The sequence below is a fragment of the Crocuta crocuta genome, unplaced genomic scaffold (assembly GCF_008692635.1).
Source record: "Crocuta crocuta isolate KB4526 unplaced genomic scaffold, BGI_CrCroc_1.0 scaffold249, whole genome shotgun sequence".
In the NCBI taxonomy this organism is placed as follows: Eukaryota; Metazoa; Chordata; class Mammalia; order Carnivora; family Hyaenidae; genus Crocuta; species Crocuta crocuta.
This window is the reverse complement of record NW_027533262.1, coordinates 648128-655328: the sequence shown is the minus strand read 5'-3', so window position 1 is coordinate 655328 and position 7201 is coordinate 648128. Positions and strand designations below refer to the sequence as shown.

The following is a 7201-nucleotide window of genomic DNA, read 5'->3' as shown; positions in this document are numbered from 1 at the left end:
CCTTCAAAATATGTCTTGGTGTCATGGGTGGAATAGGTGAAGGAGATTAGAGAGCACACTTACCATGATGAACACTGAGTAATGTATAGAATTTTTAAATCCCTTCATTGTACACCTGAAACTAATATAAAAATATAACATACGTTAACTATAATGGAATTAAATTTAAAAACTTTTTAAAAATGTGTCTTGGTGTCAACATTCAGCTGGATGACCAATTGGTACAATGCAATATAACATTTCTTTTATTTTTATCTTCAATCCTCTCAATTGAGTCAGCAGTTCCTAGTAACTTTCGCTTCTCTGGAAATACTCCTAAGGAACTATATATTTATGTGGAAGTATCTCTATAGATATTCTATGCGAATGACGAGTAAAAGCTAGAATCACTAGAGCTAAGTATGTAGAAGAAAGTGCTCATTCTTTTCACAAATTGTTTAAGTGCTCACACTGGCAGCACACATACTAAAATTGGAATGCTACAGACAAGCTTAGCATGGTCCCTGTGCATGGGTGATATACACATTTGTGAAATGTTTCATGTTTTTTAAAAAACTGGTTATTTAAAGCTATTTGAGATGAGACTATGTAGAGTGAAAGGATTTTTTGTGATCTTTGAGAGGTCACTCATTTGATGATAGTTGTCTTTCAATTCCTAATGCTTAGATTTAAAGAAAAAACAAAACCAAGATTGAAAGCCTTCAGATTTTAAAGAGTTGGATTTAAATACAGTGATAAATAAGTATTTAACATGAGGAGAGTAAGGCATATTGGATCGATGAACTTAGGGGAAAAATGCAAATTTCACAACTCTTTCAGTGCTGAAATTCTAGAAAGCAGAGTTCAAGAGTAGTGAAGTAAAAGTCAGGGAATAAAGGTTATATTGCTAGATTTTTTGCTGATCTCAGTTTCAGATTTTGTTAATTTTTCAAATGAAGTATATATCCCAGCTCTAAAACTACAAGCTGCCTCAGTTTAAAAATTGCAGCAAATGTTGAGAAACTTTGCATGACTGTTGTTTTTTTTTTTTATGGAAAGACTGTGAAAGATGATGTGCTCGTCTATAGTTGCTCTTTTTGTACACTCTTGTAACAAGTATAGAGTATTTGTCTGCTGATCAAACGTGTTAAAGTAGCTGTCTTGGAAAAAAAGCAAACATACATTTTGGTTTTATTTATTTAATTTACATTTCTTATGTTGTTGTGTTTTTGTTTTTTACATTTCTTGTCTTTCTCTAAAACAAATCAAGGTGTGTGGCTTTCTTTAAATATACTTTTAAACACATAGGCATTAGTCTAAAAAAATTAACTATGCTGCATAAGAAATGATTTCTTTTTACATAAGTAAATCATCAGCATATTAAGTGCTTGAATGTTCAAGGAGGTATTATTAATCTAGTTCTAGACACTCGTACACTACTGAATTTAGTATCTGCTTTTGTACCCTATACACAATGAAACCATTGAAGTACTTTTCCAAGAAAAATATAAAAAATTCAAACCATGGAGGAAAAAGTTTTCTTACTGGCTAGTGTAATTTTTTAAAAAATCTTTACCATGATGTTTTACATTTGATTTAAAATGATGGAGGAAGGAGGTTATAAATCAAACAGAATTATCTATATGTTGATAAGTATTGAAGCTGAGTGATGGGTACATGGGAGGAGGGTTAATTTTGCTATTCTTTCTCCTCTTGTTTGAAATTTTGAAAATGTCCATTATTGAAAAGTAAACAAATAACTAAAATGAATAAAAACAAATTAACTTTAATCAGAATATATTCCTTTGTGATACTCTGAAATTGGACAATGTCTTTGGAATTTAAGCTTCTTAAAAATTGTATTTATTGAAGCAAAAGAAAAAGCAAAAAAATAAAAGGAAACAAAGAAAAAAAATTACCTAGCTAGCTAGCTAGCTAGAGAAAGGCAGGGAGAGAAAGACTAGCCTGATAACTTGCCCTAATATTATTAAACTATTATTAATATCTAATTGCTATTAATATTAATAATATGTTAGTATTAATATTATTGAATTATTTGGGAAAATAACTCAATAACTGTTTTGTAATCTACTCTGGACTTTTTTTACTTTCTTATTTTTTAATGTATTTTATTATTTATTTTTTAAGTAAGCTGTATGTCCAGCATAGGGCTTGAGCTCATGACCCAAGGTCAAGAGTTATGTGCTCTATAGACTGACCCAACCAGGCATTCCATTTTACTTTTTTATTTTTGTATTTCTACTTTAAGGAGGAGTGATGTCTAAGAAGTCTGCTCTCATCATTTATTTTACATGTTAAGTATGTTATTAGTGTTTCAGCTTGATTCAGATTACTTTTACAATGTTTTTAAAAAGTGATTTTTATGTCATTGTACAATATACATTTTAAAATGTATAGAGTTTTGCCAGTCCTTTCACCATCAAAGATCAGCACTGCATAGAGTTTTATTATTATTTTACAAAAGGAGAAGATCAGTATAACTTCATTGTGCATGAGTAGAGGGGCTTGTGTGCATGTATGTGTATGTGTGACTATTTATGTCTTAGTAGCATAGATGACTTCTAACTCACAAGCTGTAGAGTCATACAACGTGTGCTCATCTCCATGGTAACCATTTCTAAGATAAATTCGCTTCTGAACAATGATCCCAAAATAGTCTATTACCCGTTTTTGTAGATTTCCATTATAGCAGCAAAAAATAATTTTGAAAAATTTTGATCCATTCCTTAACCAACAAAAATAGAGACAATAAATATATATCAAAATCTGTGAAGAAACTATGGTTAAGTGCAGTAGTAACTTCTATAATAAACCCAAGATTTTGTTTGGTCTCATTTTCATCTTATGGATTATCTGTATTTATGCTTCTCCTGCAACTTTTTGGCTTCCTACATTTTAGCTATTTTCCTTTTTGAGATTTCTTGGCTATAAAATAGAGAGGAAGAAATGATCTTCCAGGTCTCTTTTAGCTCTAGGATTTTATGATTTTATGATCTCTCTACTCAGCCTGAAACGTTATAAGAACATGAGCTTGAAAAATAAAAACAATTGAAACCTAAGTCAGACAATTTTTTTCTCCTTACTAGGTTAAATAAAGGAGAGTGAGGATTTTTTAAAAAGAGTTTTCTTTATTTGCAATGCATATGTTTATACTTTTTTAAAAAGTAGATTCCATGCCCAACATGGAGCTTGAACTCACAACTTTCAGATCAAGAGCTATCTGCTCCAGGGCTGAGTCAGCCAGGAACCCCTATAAAGGAGAGTTTTAAAAGTATTTACTATAACAACTGGATTGCTGTTCCTATAAATTCCAAATTTTTAGTCTTTTTTCCCCCCTATATAAGTCGGCTACATTTTCTTAACTTTTATTAGGATATCTTAATTTTCTCAAATGAGAACAAGTTGAATGGAGTTCTTTCATTGGAGAAAACCTTTCCTGTGGTTTTAAGGATGCTCATTTTGCACATACTCCCAATTTTCCTCTGTTGGAGTTTCAATGTCTGAGTCCTTCAAGGGATTGGGGAAGACTCTGTGACCCTCAGATGGGCTGGGTCAGAACATATGTCAATGGAGGAAGGGTAAAAAGCAGGACAGATTCTACCCAAACCTTTTTAGTTCCTGGGAAATGGAAAGCTGATTGCTTGGGCTTTAGTTTCTCTATTCCGCCCTCAACAACTTCCAGGGCCATTACATTCTCTATGTTCCTAGATATGTAGTGATCGGAAAGAGGCAGGTTCCCTAAACTTTCATTCGGAGCAGACTATAGCAGAATTGTAACACCACATTTTCCTTTGAGAGTAGTCTTTACTTTGGGCCCAACTCCTTTAGAATTCCTTTTAGATCGCTTCCTTCCTTTGGAGTATCTTCTCTCAGAGTTCACCTGAATGCTGACAAGGCCTCCTTTTCTGCTTTCTTCAGTGATGAAGAAAACTCCTCTTTCTCTTATCTGGGCTTAGCACATCCTGGCCAGACCACCAAGACAATCACTGTTATTCTTGCCAATCCCAGACTCACTCCCAAACATACTAACTCCTCTTAGATCTTCATTCTTGGTACAAGTCTGCCTACTGACCTAACAAAGGAAAAAAGGGACTGGAGAATTTGTGTTCACCTCTTGGATACATGTATTTTTTTTCCAATTTATTTATTGTTTAATTTACATCCAAGTTAGTTAGCATTTGGTGCAACAATGATTTCAGTAGATTCCTTAATGCCCCTTGCCCATTTAGACAGTCCCTCCTCCCACAACCCCTCCAGCAACTCTCTGTTTGTTCTCTATATTTATGAGTCTTTTATGTTTTGTTCTCCTCTCTGTTTTTATATTATTTTTGCTTCTCTTCCCTTATGTTTATCTGTTTTCTATCTTAAATTCCTCATATGAGTGAAGTCATATGATATTTGTCTTTCCCTGACCAACTAATTTCACTTAGCATAATACCCTTCAGTTCCATCCACATAGTTGCAAATGGCAAGATTTCATCCTTTTAGATTGCCGAGTAATACTCCATTATATATATATATATATATATATATATATATATATATATACACACACACACACACACACATCTTCTTTATCCATTCATCCGTTGATGGATATTTGGGCTTTTTCCATACTTTGGATATTGTCGATAGCACTGCTATAAACATTGCTATAGAAAGCTTATTAAAGAAATTGAAGAAGACAGAAAAAAATGGAAAAATATTCCATGCTCCAGGACTAGAAGAACAAACATTGTTAAAATGTTAGTACTACCCAAATCAGTCTGCATATCCAATGCAATCCTTAGCAAAATAACACTAGCATTCTTCATAGAACTAGAACAAACAATCCTAAAATTTATATGGAACCAGAAAAACCCCAAATAGCCAAAGCAATCTTCAAAAAGAAAACCGAAGCTGGAGGCATCACAATCCTGGACTTCAAGCTATATTACAAAGCTGTAATTTTCAGCACAATATGGTACTGGCACAAGAACAGACACTCAGATCAATGGAACAGAACAGAAAACCGAGAAATGGACCCACAAATGTATGGCCAACTAATCTTTGACAAAGCAAGAAAGAATATCCAATCGAATAAAGACAGTCTCTTCAACAAGTGGTGTTGGGAGAACTGGACAGCAACATGCAGAAAAATGAACCTGGACCACTTTCTTACACCATACACAAAAATAAACTCAAAATGGATGAAAGACCTAGATGTAAGATAGGAAGCCATCAAAATCCTCAAGGAGAAAGCAGGCAAAAACCTCTTTGACCTTGGCCACAACAACTTCTTACTCAACACGTCTCCAGACGCAAGGGAAACAAAAGCAAAAATGAACTTTTGGGACCTCATCAAGATAAGAAGTTTCTGCATAGTGAAAGAAACAATCAACAAAACTAAAAGGAAATTTGTGGAATGGGAGAAGATATTTGCAAATGACATATCAGATAAAGAGTTAGTATCCAAAATCTATAAAAAACTTATCGAACTCAAAACACAAATAATTTCTTAATTTCTTCACAAATAATCCAGTGAAGAAATGGGCTAAAGACACGAACAGATACTTCTCCAAAGAAGACATCCAGATGGCCAACTGACACATGAAAAAATGTTCAACATCACTCATCATCAGGGAAATACAAATCAAAACCACACTGAGATACCACCTCACACTTGTCAGAATGGCTAACATTAACAACTCAGACAACAACAGATGTTGGCAAGGATGTGGAGAAAGGGGATCTCTTTTGGATACAAGTATATTTTAAAAACAGCATTTGTGGTCAGTGCCATTACATTTTTTGGCTCACCTCAAGAATGTTGGTGGCTTTAAAAGGATAGGGCAGTACCACAGAATGCCTACAAAAGGCATAGTTTGTCCAATGGCCTCTTTAGTCCATGAAAGGGTTGATTTTGGCATTTGGAATTTGGCTTGTGAGTGGACAGAGAGTAGAAAGAACCCCAAGTGGAAACTCCATTTTGGTTTCCAGAGGTCAGTTGATTTTGTACCTCAAAAGTCCAACTCTATCAGTCATTGTACACAGGCCAAATGACTTAAAAGGGCAGTGCTTGTCTTGTCCTGACCCTTTTTCAGACCACTAAAGTTCCAGGTATACCTCTCTAAAAGCCCATTTATCTGAATTAGTAATCTTGGGTTATGACCCAAGTACTTTTAAAGGGGCCCTTAGAGATAGTTTAGTATTTCACCCACTTTCTCCCTTCTGCTAAGAAGGCAAGTGATATTACAATAGTTTATCAAGAACTTACACTGTTACTCATATCACATCAAGTTGATGATCTGCTTGATTATATTATAATATAATATATTATTATTATATAGTGACTTTTATTATAAGGAATACTTTACCAAGAAATACATACTTTTAGTTCTCAAAAGCTAAAGAGGACCAAGAACTTCTATCAAAAGCCTCAAGTAGCAACAAATATATAACAGGTTTTACTAAGACCTGGATATCCTTGTTTTCTTTCATTGAGACAGAATTGTTTATAAACTTTTTAGTATGGATCTGCTAGAATTCTTGTAACCATAAGAATTTAGGTTGTATCTAATCTATGATATTACAAGTAGTATCCTTATACACATTTTTTTTGAGGGTTTTTTTTCTTAAGGATTATTTCCAAGGGTCAAATATTCAGTTTATGGGTATCAGTTTATCTGTATTTACTAGCCATGGATTTTTGGAATGTTTTTTACACATATGTCCAAATTGATCTCCCAAAGATTACAGCACTGTCTAAAAGTGGTCTTTTTACTACAAAAGCAGCTTTTTTAAAATTTTCTTTTTGGCCGGGGCACAAGTGAGCAAGGATCAGAGAGAGAAAATCCAGGAGGAGCAGAGGGAGAGAGAAAAAAAGATAAAGAGCAAAAGAGAGAAGCGGAGATCATCTGAAGCGGGACTCAAGCTCCCCCAATATGATACTAGAACTCCCCCAGTATGGTACTTGAACTCATGAACAGTAAGATCATGACCTGAGCCGAAGTCAGATGCTTAACGACTGATCCATCCAGGTGCCGCAAAAGCAGCTTATTTTTTAAATTTAATTTTTCTTGTTTTCCAAAGTGTGAAGTCTTGCTGCTCTAAATTTTGGAGACCTCCTTTTATCCCCATATTGTAAATTCATGAGGAAAATGCAGTTTGGATTTTTTGTGTTATAGAGAGGAAAAGACATTTGGAATCACACACACAAAAC

At 34.0% G+C, this 7201-nt stretch overlaps 1 non-coding gene across 1 annotated transcript; it reads left to right on the top strand.

Annotated features, from left to right (window-relative positions):
- Positions 1-441: 441 nt before the first annotated feature.
- Positions 442-548, top strand: LOC144217837 (U6 spliceosomal RNA). The gene has a single exon (XR_013330971.1). It is a non-coding gene; the product is annotated as a U6 spliceosomal RNA (small nuclear RNA).
- The last annotated feature ends 6653 nt before the right edge of the window (positions 549-7201 follow it).